Below are 13,103 nucleotides of genomic sequence, written 5' to 3'. Positions count from 1 at the left end.
TAGAGATTATCTAAGAAAATTAATTTTTTTTATTAACTTGTCTTTTTTTGGTCTAATATTAATATATATGACGTCATAGAAAAATGACAATAATACTAAATTTACAAGATTATTTCGTAAAAATCTTTTTCCAAGCTAATTAGACAATTTATGTTAGTTAGAAAAGATACGTAATTTACTTAATATATACTGCCCATTTATAATATTACATCAGTTTCTTAGTAAATTTATGTACAAATGGTTTGACAATGAATAGAAAAGTTATGGTTGTATTTTAAATTTTATCCTCAATTTTATACACATATATACATATGTGTATATATGTTTGCACATAGTGATGGTTGTATTGATATTGTATAAACTTAATATTGTTTCTTCATTATGTGTGATTAATTATAATAAGAATTACATTGATTTGGTTTTCGTTGAGCTGATATAGATATCTTTTTTCTTTGCGTATTGAACTTGATTATCACAAGTGTTTTGTTAATTGCCTGCCATGTGTTCCCTGTTATCAAGTCATTCATTAGTTAAAATCAAATATTAGATAGAAGTATGTAGAAATAACTAAGCAACGGGGATGAAAAAGATTTCTTTGAGTCTTATAAGGATAGATCAAGTGAGGGGAGTGTTGTTTAGTCTTTACAAGAAATCATCACTTAGAGCATAACGTATTATATAGCAATAGCTAGGAAGAAGACATGAAAATATTCATGATAAATAACTTTATTTATCTTTTTTAATGTATGTTTAATTGTCATGAAAATTACATCCTTTAAGTTATTTTTTTTAAAAAAATTATGTTGTCCAATATTTGGTTGGAGTTTTTCTATTACCAAAACAAGCCTAAGTTTTTTTTTTTCTTTTTTGTGACATTTTTAGGCTAAATTGGGCTAATATGCATCATATAGTATACGTCGACTTATAACATATGGAAATTATAAAATAGATTGATCGTGATTTGAAATGAACACATTCTGAAATGAAGTTCCTCTTACGAGACACATCCTTCAGTAGGAAAAATAAGGTATATTAATCCTACCATTATTTTGTTCAATTTAATTAATGTTGTTTAAGGAATGCATGAGGTTCTGACACCAATATACTACGTGTTTTTTTTATTAATATTGATGAGAATAATATTATAAGATTTGTGATTATAATCAATTTTTATTGTGTTCATATATTTTTTATTTGGTGTGCTGTTAATTAGCACCATATTGGGTACAGTAAGCTTTTTTCCAGGTGATCAATTTTACCTCAATTTTTATATCTTATATATTTATAAATTTTCCTTATAAAATGAATTTTATTGTTTAGAGTTCAAGATTCAGAGCTCATAGAATGGTTGGGAATACAGAAATGATGGATGCTGAGGTATCACTTATTTATTTCTTATATTGTGCTTGCAAATGTTAAAGCTAATAATTTTTCTTGCTTTGTTAGGCTGTTGAGTTATTCGGTGGATTATTTTTATTAACAATTGGATAATAGTTTAAAGAGCATCATTTCCACTCTTTCATGAATGTCAGAGTTATTGAAGGTGAATGATGAGGAATTATGGTGGCATCTTAAATTCACATCTAAGGTAAATTAACTAAAATAGAACTTAAATTCTTTATGTATTCTTATGGATTGTTCATGTTGCCCACTAACAACGAAGGAATGAAAGAAACTTACAATGTTGCTGACTATATTTTATAGTAACAAAAGAACTTATAGTAGGTTCGTAACAAGTAGGTGAAGGTAGAGTATTATGCATTTAGATGGATCATATTTTTTAGAATTTGAGATTCTTTTCTAAGTTATCTTTTTGGCATTCTCATATCTTCTCGCTATATTAGCCAATTGAATATCATATTTGTTTATTTGTTTCTTTTCCTTTCATACCTTATCAAAATACCTCATTTTTTTTTTCTTAATTTTACAGAGGCAATATATATAGCACCTAACTAATTACATCATTTTAGGTGCAATGTTGTTGTACATGAGAACAAAGCTTTTTAGTGGAGATTTTGCAGCTAACTTGAGGCTTTTACAGAACTACCCTAATATCAACATAAAACACCTTTTCCAAGTTGTCAATGATCTTAGCCCTGATATATCTTCTTATAGTCCGCCCCTGTAAAATATTTCACTTATTACGTAAGCTTTATTGGTCAATATACATTTCAACATGATTTGTACTGATTAAGAATTTTAACTAGTACTAAGTCTCAGGGGATTATATTAATCAATTAAGCATGTTAACTAGTTAACTTGCATTCTAAATTAATATAATTGTTGATTTAACTCTTTGGTTGACTTCATTAAATTAAACGTAAATAATTAGTTACCTAGACAAAAAATTACTCAAATAACTCAAAGTAAAAGAAAAAAAAGTTGACTAAGTAAATGATGAGTCCGGTCGAGTACGAGTTCGAGTTGGTGGAAAAAATGTGAGTTTGCTTGTAATCTTCCAACATTCATCCGAAACCAACCCATTATATATATGTCATTTTTATTAAAATAAATATGATATATTTATATTAATAAATACAATATATTATATTAATAAAAATAGATATATTATATGATAAATTAATCAGTAATATAATATTATATATATCAATAAATATATTTTAATTTGTTTAGTATAAATATTTATATTGATATTATATTATTATTCCATCCGGGTTCAGAGTTCGGGATTCCGGGTTTGAAGTTCGGGGTTAAGGGTTCTGGGCAGTTCCAGGGGGTTTGGGGTTCGAGGTTCTTTTTGTTTTGAACTAGTTCCGTTCAAGTCACATACAGTTTTATGATTTTTTTGAATCAGTTCAGTTATTGAACCGATTTTACAGTTTTCTTAAAAACCGTTTCACTCTTTTTTTCATATTCTTCGTTGTGATGCAGAGGAAAAAGATGAGTCCCACTATGCACTACACATACAGCTGCAACAAAGGTCGTTGGTTTTACAACCTCTGGACATAGAACATCGTCGTCCAACATCTTAATCATCAGATCAAGTTGTTGCGCTATCCGATCGAAGAGTTTCGCTGTGCAGTTGGTCACCAAATTGAATCTAGATCGCTGTTTTAATACTAAATTGTCATGACCTGGGTTCATGATTCTGATTTAAGAAAATATGTAATATTCTTTAGTGAGTTTATTAGATTACATACATATTATTAAAAAATATTAATGTTTTAATTTTTGTATTTAATTAATACAATTTAATGAATATAATTATTTATATTAATTTGTGGCATTTCATATTATTTGGACCTGGTATATAATTTTTGGCTTTGATATGCAATTCAATGTATTAATCAAACCCAAAAGTTATTTACAATAGGGTAGCATCACATTTAGTTTTATTGGCCTAATTGACTTTTTGTAACTAGAACAACATTGCCCTGCATATAATTTTTGTGCGTGTGCATATGCATGCATCAGCGTGGAATTACTAGTGAAGGTTAAAATTTTTGTCTTCACATGCTCGTTTCCTGCAGTCACCATAATCAAAATTACTCCCCCATCACCTTAATCAGAGTCCTGCATGGTAAGTACAAAATAAGGAATGGCTCCCAACTTAATGATTTTGCCGAATGACCACATTTTCAGAGTGTACAGACGTAAATAACAGTTGTTATAGATGTCATTATTTGCAAGAGTTGAACAATAAAGCGATCCTTTTAGAACAGGATTTTCAGGCCACTAAGCTTTCCATCTTGTTCAAGTTACCAACAATTATTTTCTCAATGCTAAATAAATGTATGTATTTATCCTGGTGTCTGTCAGTGCATCACTTGTTCGTGTATGTTTGCATCTACATGTAAGAATACCCCTCCTATCCTATCACGAGCTAAAAGTGCTGAAAATGTCTTATTCACCTATGCAGAAGTCCATGTTTTAGATAGAAAGAACATAAACTAGGTAAACATAGACATAGTTTCTTGCTTTTATCACTAACGGAAAATGCATATCAAATCATTTGACCTCTAACTGAAAGGTAAAACTTTTTGAGTTAATTTTATCCTTAGATAGTGGAAACATGACTACTCACAAATTTGGAAGAAGAAGAAGGAGAAGAAGAAGAAGGAGAAGGAGAATATACACTACAAGAAGAATGAGAAGGAGAATGTGCACTACAAGAAGAAAGAGAAGGAGAATGTGCACTACAACCACCCAACAAAAAAAATCATTGTTAACCAATGTGGTTAACTTGACAAACTACAACAGACTGACTATAGAATAGATTCCCTCTTTTGATTCCGGTTGCAAGAGTAAAATTGCAAAAATGTCTTTTTTTGAAGTAGAATGTACCTGTACCTTGTCATAAGATACACACACTACTCTAGAAGCTTGTTACAAGTGCCAACACCAATAGCAGCTGCAAGATGCCAGCCAGCATGAAGGAAAGGAATAGTTGGAAAGACATCATCTGCAATGAAAATAACACCTCCCAATAGTTATGGCATTTTATGTACATGGTGGACCATTCTCAGCTCTGGATCTTTTAATGCTTTTTTTGTAAATATTACCTGGGACAGAAGATCAGAGAATAACATGAGCTCCTAGGGCAAAAACTAACGAGAATTTATAAAAAGTAATAGTCACTGCAATCTTGCATAGGATGGTGCTAGGAGCTGGGTTTTGGCTTTACACAGTTTATATGTAAGTGTAATCATAGTGAACTGAGAAACTCTAGGTTCTTCAGTAGGTTTCAAGCAGAATTTTTCGGTTTCATCTTTGAAAAGATTATAAGAATAAAGATAGACTACAGTGGATACAACAGCTAACTACATGAACAAATTACATCAACACCTGTAGAACAACAAGTGTGCTCATCACCATGTTTGTCAAACTTTTCCACAATTAGCTCAAACTCAACCAAGCCCAAAAAATTAGCTCAAAACCTAGTACCAGTGATAAAATCGATGTTGATTTCATCTCTTCATCCTCTTCTTCTGGGATACCATCTCACTGGAAACAAAGATTGAGTTGTAAGGGGTTTTGGGTCTGGCAAGCGTTCTCCTTGTAAAAGGATATTGTTTGCTTCGTCGAAAGTAAGGAGCATAATATTGCTTAATGTTATCACCATTGTTTATGGTAAACGTCTCATTTTCACGTCTTATTCTTGTTTTACTTTTTCAATTTTTTTTAATTCTCTCATTAATAGCAATAAGATTTTGGTTCTTAATATTTTCCTTGAATCCACTAGCAATTTTTATTGAGAGAAATGAGAATTTATTAACGGAGTTATGATTATGCAAAGTAGAAGACCAACCAAATGAAGCTCTATATATATATAGACACATACATATTTTATTTGTGAGAATAAAAAAAACTTAGGAGGAAGCTTCAGAATAGAAACTTGCTGGTCATAATATCAATGGGTTGAGAAAGATGCTGGGAAAGCTTCAGAATTATTCATGAACGAAGAATCAACACTTACAAGGTAGGCACTAAGAGAATGAAAACTTGAAACTGTGTTACAGAGGATTAAGGAGGTCAATCTTAATGCAAAAATGAACTTAGGAAGGTCAAGAAAACTATTGGTACTAGTGTGCCTCAGTGTAAACCCATAATGAAGACAGGTGAACCAAGCTATCAAAGGTTGGCGTTTACTGAGTAAATTTGGTGACATCTGATCATATAAGTAATGACATCACCCATTTCTGCCTTGAAACTGGTCACCCTATCACCAACCAGGTTAAGACATGGGTTGCAAATGGCGATTCCTATTGGCAGGAAGGTGCAATATAAACTTAGAGTGGCCTCAAGATCTTTGACAGAGAGGCTTAACAATTGAGCTTTAACTATTATAAGTTAAGAGCCTCTTGAGGATCTGGTGCAGTAGTTGATTACATCTTATTACAAACTTTGACTGAAGAAGGGTTTCTAGTAATGCAAACAACTGGAGGACCAAGGAGAAGCCATGTTGAAAGAACAAAATTCTGGACACCATTAAGGAAAGATAATTTTTTTCCTTTTGGTTGGTAAAGCAAATTAATTATAGCCCAAAAGGAACAGAGAAAATGATGTTTCTCAAATCCAAACCTTTTTTTTTCCCCATAATCTGTAATCAATTCATATTATTTATTACAGGCGATAGGGGGAGGAGAACATGGTGCTTAACTGCTCTTATCCAGTAACCATGCTAGGTCTAATATTTTTACACTTCTGTTACTTGATTTTGCATGTGTGCAGTTGCCAATTGTCTTGATTAAAGGCATTTCTTTTGAAAGAATCTTATTACTCTTAATTTTCTTTCCTCGAATCTAGATATGGTCAACCATAATTATTTAGCCATGCTTGTGAATGCCTTTAATCAATACAATTGGTAAATTCAAACTATTTAGCCTGATTCAGTAACAATATTTTATTTAACCATAATTTATTTGCTCTGAATTTGTTAAATCTGAGCTCGCAGGCATATTAGCATGCATATCCAAGTGAGAATTTGCATTTGAACAAATTATTCGAATTAAGTACAGATTTGATGCTATTGTTTGATGCAATTTCCACACTGTCAAGTTTATTTGAGCTCAAAAGGCAGACTTATTTTTTGGTGAGTACTATGTCTTGCATGCAATGCATGACTTAACAAAGTGTAGCTATGCTACTTCAATACCACAATGCTGTTGGGCTGTTATTCCGAATCACAAATATCTCATTCATTACTTGCATAAGGACAAACCTGTGGAGATGATTCTAATTTGTAAACCATTACGTATAGCTAGTGATGTTCCTATCGTGAAGGAGGTTGAAGCAATCATGGATCCAGCAGCCTTTACTGTTGTGCGATTTGGTGTGTCTGCAATTCCATTCATACCATTTGTAGTGCGATCATGGAATGATGTTCATACTCATAAAACAGGGATGGAGTTGGGCTTCTGGGTCAGTTTAGGATACCTAATGCAGGCCCTTGGACTGTTTACATCTGATGCTGGCCATGCATCATTTTTATCTATGTTCACTGTAAGTTTCCTGAATAATCTCCTAGATTTATTTAGGGGATACCTTCTCTATGCAACTGATGGGCTCAAGCCACGCCTACTTTATATTTAGGTAATTCTGGTTCCCTTGCTTGATGGTATGCTAGGAGCAATTGTACCAGCCCGTACATGGTTTGGTGGGCTGATGTCTGTTGCTGGAGTTGCAATGCTGGAGTCAAGTGGATCTTCTCCGAGTGTGAGTGTGGTTTCATCATTAGCTTTGTTTTCTTTATTTATATAAAAAATAAAACTTAGTGAAAATCATTTGAATTGTTGCCAAACTTGATTGATTGTACCAAAACTGTTTCAAATTGGAGATCTTCTGAACTTCTTAAGTGCAGTATTTTTTGGTGTCCATATGCTAAGAACAGAGCAGATTTCAAGAAACACCACTAGGGATAACTTTTTACCTCTCCTTGGATATGAGGTGAAAAACATCACCCTTATGTTTTGTGAATATTGAGCATTTCCTCTCCATATATGGTTTGAAAATTATTATCTATTCAAATTTGCATTGTTGCTATCTTGTCAACAATATAGTACTTTTTTGGCGTCTGGTTTGTTGGTGTACCGGAGTATGACCCATCATCTTGGACATGGACTACGTTTTGGGACTGGATGATCAGATTTCCCTAGGTACCTGCACTTTATACCTGACATATTCTCAATTGTGCTATGCTTGTGGGTAGAGGTAAGATCCTTAGCTTTTAGCATTGAAGCAAATACGTTAAATTCGAAGGTCTGTCTCCTCATTTCTTTCCTGATGGTGCAAGTAAACTCACTGTGTTATTAAATATAACAAAATAAGCAGGTGGGTTATGTAAAAAGAAGAAAAAGAGAAAATAATGACAAACCAAGCTTTTCAAGATGAGAGAATAAAGACTTAATTGTAACTATAGCCACAAATATCATATTTTAAACTCTATTAGCCATATTAACTAATATGATGTAAAAATCATAAATACAATATTTCTAGTAATATTCAAAAACTGAAAATTAAAAGATTATGAAAACTCACAAAAGGCAGAGACTTCATAATTTCACTTCCACAGGTCAGTTGTTCCCAAAATAGTCTCTTCTATTTTCTTCCTGCCGCCAATTTATAATTTTTATTGACTCTTTTTGTTGATTAAAAGGGTTATGACAAATAGTTGGCGAGCGTGGAGGCTTACTGAGTGGAGGACAGAGACAGGTAATAAATGGGTGCGAATATGAGAGAGAGAGACAGAGGAGCTCCAGGTGATTGACTCATGTTTATGTTTAATTGATCTGCAGAGAATTGCTATTGCCAGAGTTTTACTGAAGAATGCACCAATCTTGATCCTAGAAATATCTTTAAGATGTAAAAAAAAACATCTCACTTTCTTGGTCAGGGCTTGCTTGCATTTGACTCCAGTTTAACGCCTGTCTTACTACAGGCAACAAGTGCTCTGGATGCAGTCAGTGAACGCCTCGTACAGGAAGCTCTGAACCATCTAGTGAACGGCAAGACAACATTAGTGATTGCTCATAGATTAAGCACGGTTCAGAATGCTCACCAAATTGCGGTTTGCTCTGATGGAAGGATCGTTGAACTGGGTACCCATTTTGATTTGCTAGCCTCGTACAGGAAGCTCTGAACCATCTAGTGAACGGCAGGACAACATTAGTGATTGCTCATAGATTAAGCACGGTTCAGAATGCTCACCAAATTGCGGTTTGCTCTGATGGAAGGATCGTTGAACTGGGTACTCATTTTGATTTGCTAGCTATGAAGGGTCTGTATGCTTCACTTATTGGCACTCAAAGGCTTGCTTTTGAATGATTTGAATTTGATAGTCATCCTTGCCTCCTTCAACTCTTATTTTCGTTCTTCATCCGGTGATCCAATTCAAATACAAAAAAGAAAAGTTAATTCAGCAACGTTTTACTTATTGCTGAATAGCGACTTCATCAAGTTGGCATTAATGTTAGGAACAAATAAAAAAGTTAGAACAAGTCAAAAAATTGTAAAATGAAATTTTTTGAATTTTCAAATTCCTAAAAAAGAAGATATTGTAGTTACTAATTTTCATGGTTTAAGGTTTAAAATTTGTCGCATAATAAAGTAAGAATTGCATTATTCAGAACTGTAACATAAAATTCCTAAATAAAAATCAAATGCTTAAAATAAAATTAAGAAAAATACATCCACAATAAATAAAACTAAGAAATATAAGTATTCTAGAACTACGAAACTACGAAACTTCTCAAAGGCATAGAAGCAACTTACTCTGCGAGGAGCCAATTCCTTCTTGGTTACAGTATGACCTTTGTTCAATCCAATACATAGGCCAGTATTTGGCTGTTTTGAAAAGATTATATGCTTCAACTTGTTAAAACGAACTCCTCCATTTCTACTGCATGTTATTAGTCAAATTGAAAGAATTAATAAAATGAAAATAAAGGGGAGGATGTTTGGAATAGCTTTGAGAAAACGTGCATAAACACAAATTTTTGAATTTATATCAATTTATATTATGCATTTTTAATTATAAGGAGGTATACCATAATTGTTATATTATGACTAAATTAATATATAATTAAAAGTATCTTGGTTCCAACATTATATATAAATTTTTAAAAATAATAATAAAATTGAAAAAGTACAATTTAATATATAAACCCTCTTTTAAACAACCAGCGCAGTGCGAGAGAGAAATGTACAATATCTAATGTTCGTGATATATCGTCAAATGTACAAGATGGACTACGTCAATCGCATTGTCACATCTGGCGTGCCTGCCACAGTAGAGGACCGTGCTGGGGCAGCCACATCTGCATCTACCTCTGCCGCCACTGTGGTTGAGTGTGTACAGAATTTCATTATTGCAAAGGATTATTTGAAACTGAATATGGTGGCCGTTGACGAAGTGCACCATTTATTATCAAATATTCAATTACTTTCTTTTTAGTTTTCCAATAAAAACTAGTTCAAGTATTGAATAATTATTATCCTGCTTGTTGCCATTTTTTCTCTCTTGTTGTCGTTGGATTTCGAAAAAGAAATGTTGTATATGTGTGTGTATATATATATATATATATAAATATCAAACTAATGGAAAACCCTTTTTGAAGCTACCCACTAACCAGAGAAACAAGAGCAGACAGTAAGTAAAAGAACACAACGGCCAAAACTCTAACCTTTACGCTGACAGATGACGGGACGTATTCATCTGACAATTTCTCCTGCAACCGGCTTGGGGAAGAGGAAGAGCTGACACGAAAAAAAAAGAAAAAAGAAAAGACTTGATTTTGGCTCCAATTTATAGCTGAAATCATTCACCAACTTTTCTCTGCTCACTGCCTCCTCCAAAAGATTATCTTTTCTCTTTCACTTTCTCTTGTCTTCAATAATCTTAACACTCTAAACTTCCACCATTAAATCCTTCATTTTTTACACTTAATGATGCCAATCCTTTTTCTCAACATTCTTCGCTTTTCTCCTCTTGGTTCCTTGGAAACTTCCATTTAAAGGTTTTTGTTTTTATTTATCTTCTTTTTTTTTTTTTTTTACTCTCAGTGATCCTTTTTTGTTTTATTATATTTTTTGACTTAGCATTAATTTTTTTTTCAAAATTTCTTTTTGTGTTGTTGGGTTGTTAAAAAGGATTAGATTTGATGGGTCAATGGCGGACATGGGTGAAGCGGGGAAGATGGAGAACGGTGAGATGGTTGTGGAGACAAGCTTTACGCGTACCGTGGGTTGGGAGCATCAAGGAAGCTTTGGAGGAGTTGAAGCTCAATCCTCTCCATCTTCTTGATTTGATTAGATTTGATGGGATGATAAGATTTCGGGTGCACCTCATTATGCATATAGAGTTGACTGTTGACGGTAAAATATGTGGTTTTTCTTTATCATTAATTCTTCTTGATTTGATATCCGTATCTTATTGATTTGTTTTCTAATATTTTTGCGTGGTTGAAGGATAAAGGTCATCCCTCCTCGCTCGTGCAGCTTGTAGTCATCCTCATGCAACCTGTATTACTTGCTCTTATAAATAATTTGGTTATGGTAGAAGATCATCGGGCATCGCACTTCCAAATCTCTGCCCATTGTGAGTCTTTATAATCCTTCAATTTTCAGTTTTTGATTGTATTTATTTCTTATTTGATCATATTTACGTGGTATTGTAGAATTATATTGCACATGCTTAAATTTCGTGAAAGTGGAGGTAGATATGGTTCTTTAGATCTAATAGAAAGAACTGAAAAAAATGATTGTAATTTCTTATCATAGAAAATCTAAGAAATTTAAAAACAAATAAATCAAATAAAAAGAAACAAAAAAAAGAAAATAACTATCAATTTACAAATAATACATAAAAATAGAAAGAAATGAAAAAAAATGAACTATCAAATATGAAAAAAAAAGCCCATATAAAGAAATTTAGAAATAATTAATTTAGTAAGAAATAATAAATAATTTAGTAAATTGAATCCAGAGACAAAAAAATCAATCAAAACAAACAAAAAGAGTTAAACATAAATTAATTTAGAAATAAGGCCACATAAAGAAATCTAGAAATAAAAAATAATTTAGTAAATTGCATCCAGAAACAAGAAATCATCCAAATTAATTTAGAAAGAAACAAAAAAAAAAAATGAATTATCAAATTAGAAATAGTATGAGTAAAAAATTGATTATCAAATATGAAATAATAACTAGAAATAATAAATAATTTTGTAAGAAATAATAATCTAGAAAAAAGAAGAAGCCCATATTAATTTAAGGGGTTGAGGGTGCAGGTGCACACCTGTAGACTGTTAATTTTTCTTTTTCTTTTTTGTCAAATATCTCCTTTTTTCTGTGTATATGTGATCGTAGTTTTAATTTATTTTAAACAATCATGTATCAGGCGAGGCGAAGATGTGGAGAAACATAATCATCATATGTTATTTTAATCTCTTACTTTTTATTTTTAAGTTATTTAATTTAATACATAAAATTATATTTTTGGTTAATTAATAAATTATTTAGTACTTTACATGCCTAGTTTGAGGAGTAAAGTAATTTGCATGTATTATTTCAATGTAGTCAGGCAATCTATGATATGTTGATGCTTAATCCTACGAAACTATTATAAGAAAATTTAAGTTGACTATCAGCAGGATGATGGCAGTGAAATCAATTGCTCTCTTGTTGATCTATTTGGTCCTCACCTTATAGTTATAGTGACGGAAAAATATGTGGTTTATAATCATTCTTATTGATTTGTTTTTCAATACTTTTGCGTTGCTCTAGGAGAATGGTCGTCTCCCCTATTGTTGCTCGTAGAGGATCATCGGGCACAGCAGTTTCAAATCTCTGCCCATTGTGAGTGTTTTATAATTTTTTATTTTTTTGTTTTTGAATATTATAAAAAATCTTGTATTTATTTGTTGTTTTATTATTTTTACATCATAATCTAAAATTATAAAATTCTTCTAGATATCTTGTTAATTTTGTGAATATGGAAATAGATATGGTTCTTTAGATTTACATGAAAGAACTGAAAACATTAATAGGGGTTAAGGGGTTGGGGTTTTGGGGGTCGGGGTTTAGGAACTGCTTTGCCTCATAAATATTTTCTTTAGTTACTCGATAATGTTTTCTGCCTCATCAAGCTGCTCCTGCCGTATTTTATAGAAGGAATTCAGTATCTTTCAGTTGTTCCTCAACTGATTTTGCTTTTTCCTTTAAGATCAGAACTTCAAAAATTATGGTAGCATGTTGGGCATTGCTGCTCTCAAGTTCTTCATTTCTTCTTCCAAGCTGCTAAAGTATAACATCTTTGGCACTTAGCTCTTCAAGTTTAGATTTGAGTTGAACTTCTCGTTGCATTGAACCATATAAATTAAATTGAGCAATATGAAGCCAGCCAAGTAGTTCATTTGAAATACCCATCAGCACCTCTGCATCATTTTCTGCCTATAAAAACCTTAAGACTTGTAGGCACGAGAGATTGAATTTTAAAAGAAAAAAGGTAGTGGAAAAAAGAGAGTATAACGGTCCAATTCATAATTTGATTTTAAGCAAGTGAAAATGAACCAGATTTGATGTAACAATTAAATGAAATGAAATTAAATCGTTATTACATCAGCAATTACAAATTATTTAATTTA

The 13,103-nt window shown here is 32.1% G+C and overlaps 1 long non-coding RNA gene and 1 pseudogene across 1 annotated transcript; both read left to right on the top strand.

Moving 5' to 3' along the window:
* Nucleotides 1-1,975: 1,975 nt before the first annotated feature.
* Nucleotides 1,976-7,773, top strand: LOC148268624 (uncharacterized; annotated as a pseudogene).
* A 2,329-nt stretch (nt 7,774-10,102) lies between these two features.
* LOC148268623 (uncharacterized) lies at nt 10,103-12,525 on the top strand. Its single transcript, XR_015816703.1, has 4 exons — nt 10,103-10,475; nt 10,609-10,833; nt 10,927-11,056; nt 12,244-12,525. It is a non-coding gene; the product is annotated as an uncharacterized LOC148268623 (long non-coding RNA).
* Nucleotides 12,526-13,103: the final 578 nt, after the last annotated feature.

This window comes from Carica papaya, chromosome 2 (genome assembly GCF_054855325.1).
Source record: "Carica papaya isolate Zhongbai chromosome 2, ASM5485532v1, whole genome shotgun sequence".
NCBI classification, from domain to species: domain Eukaryota; kingdom Viridiplantae; phylum Streptophyta; class Magnoliopsida; order Brassicales; family Caricaceae; genus Carica; species Carica papaya.
This window is presented reverse-complemented; position numbering and strand designations above follow the sequence as displayed.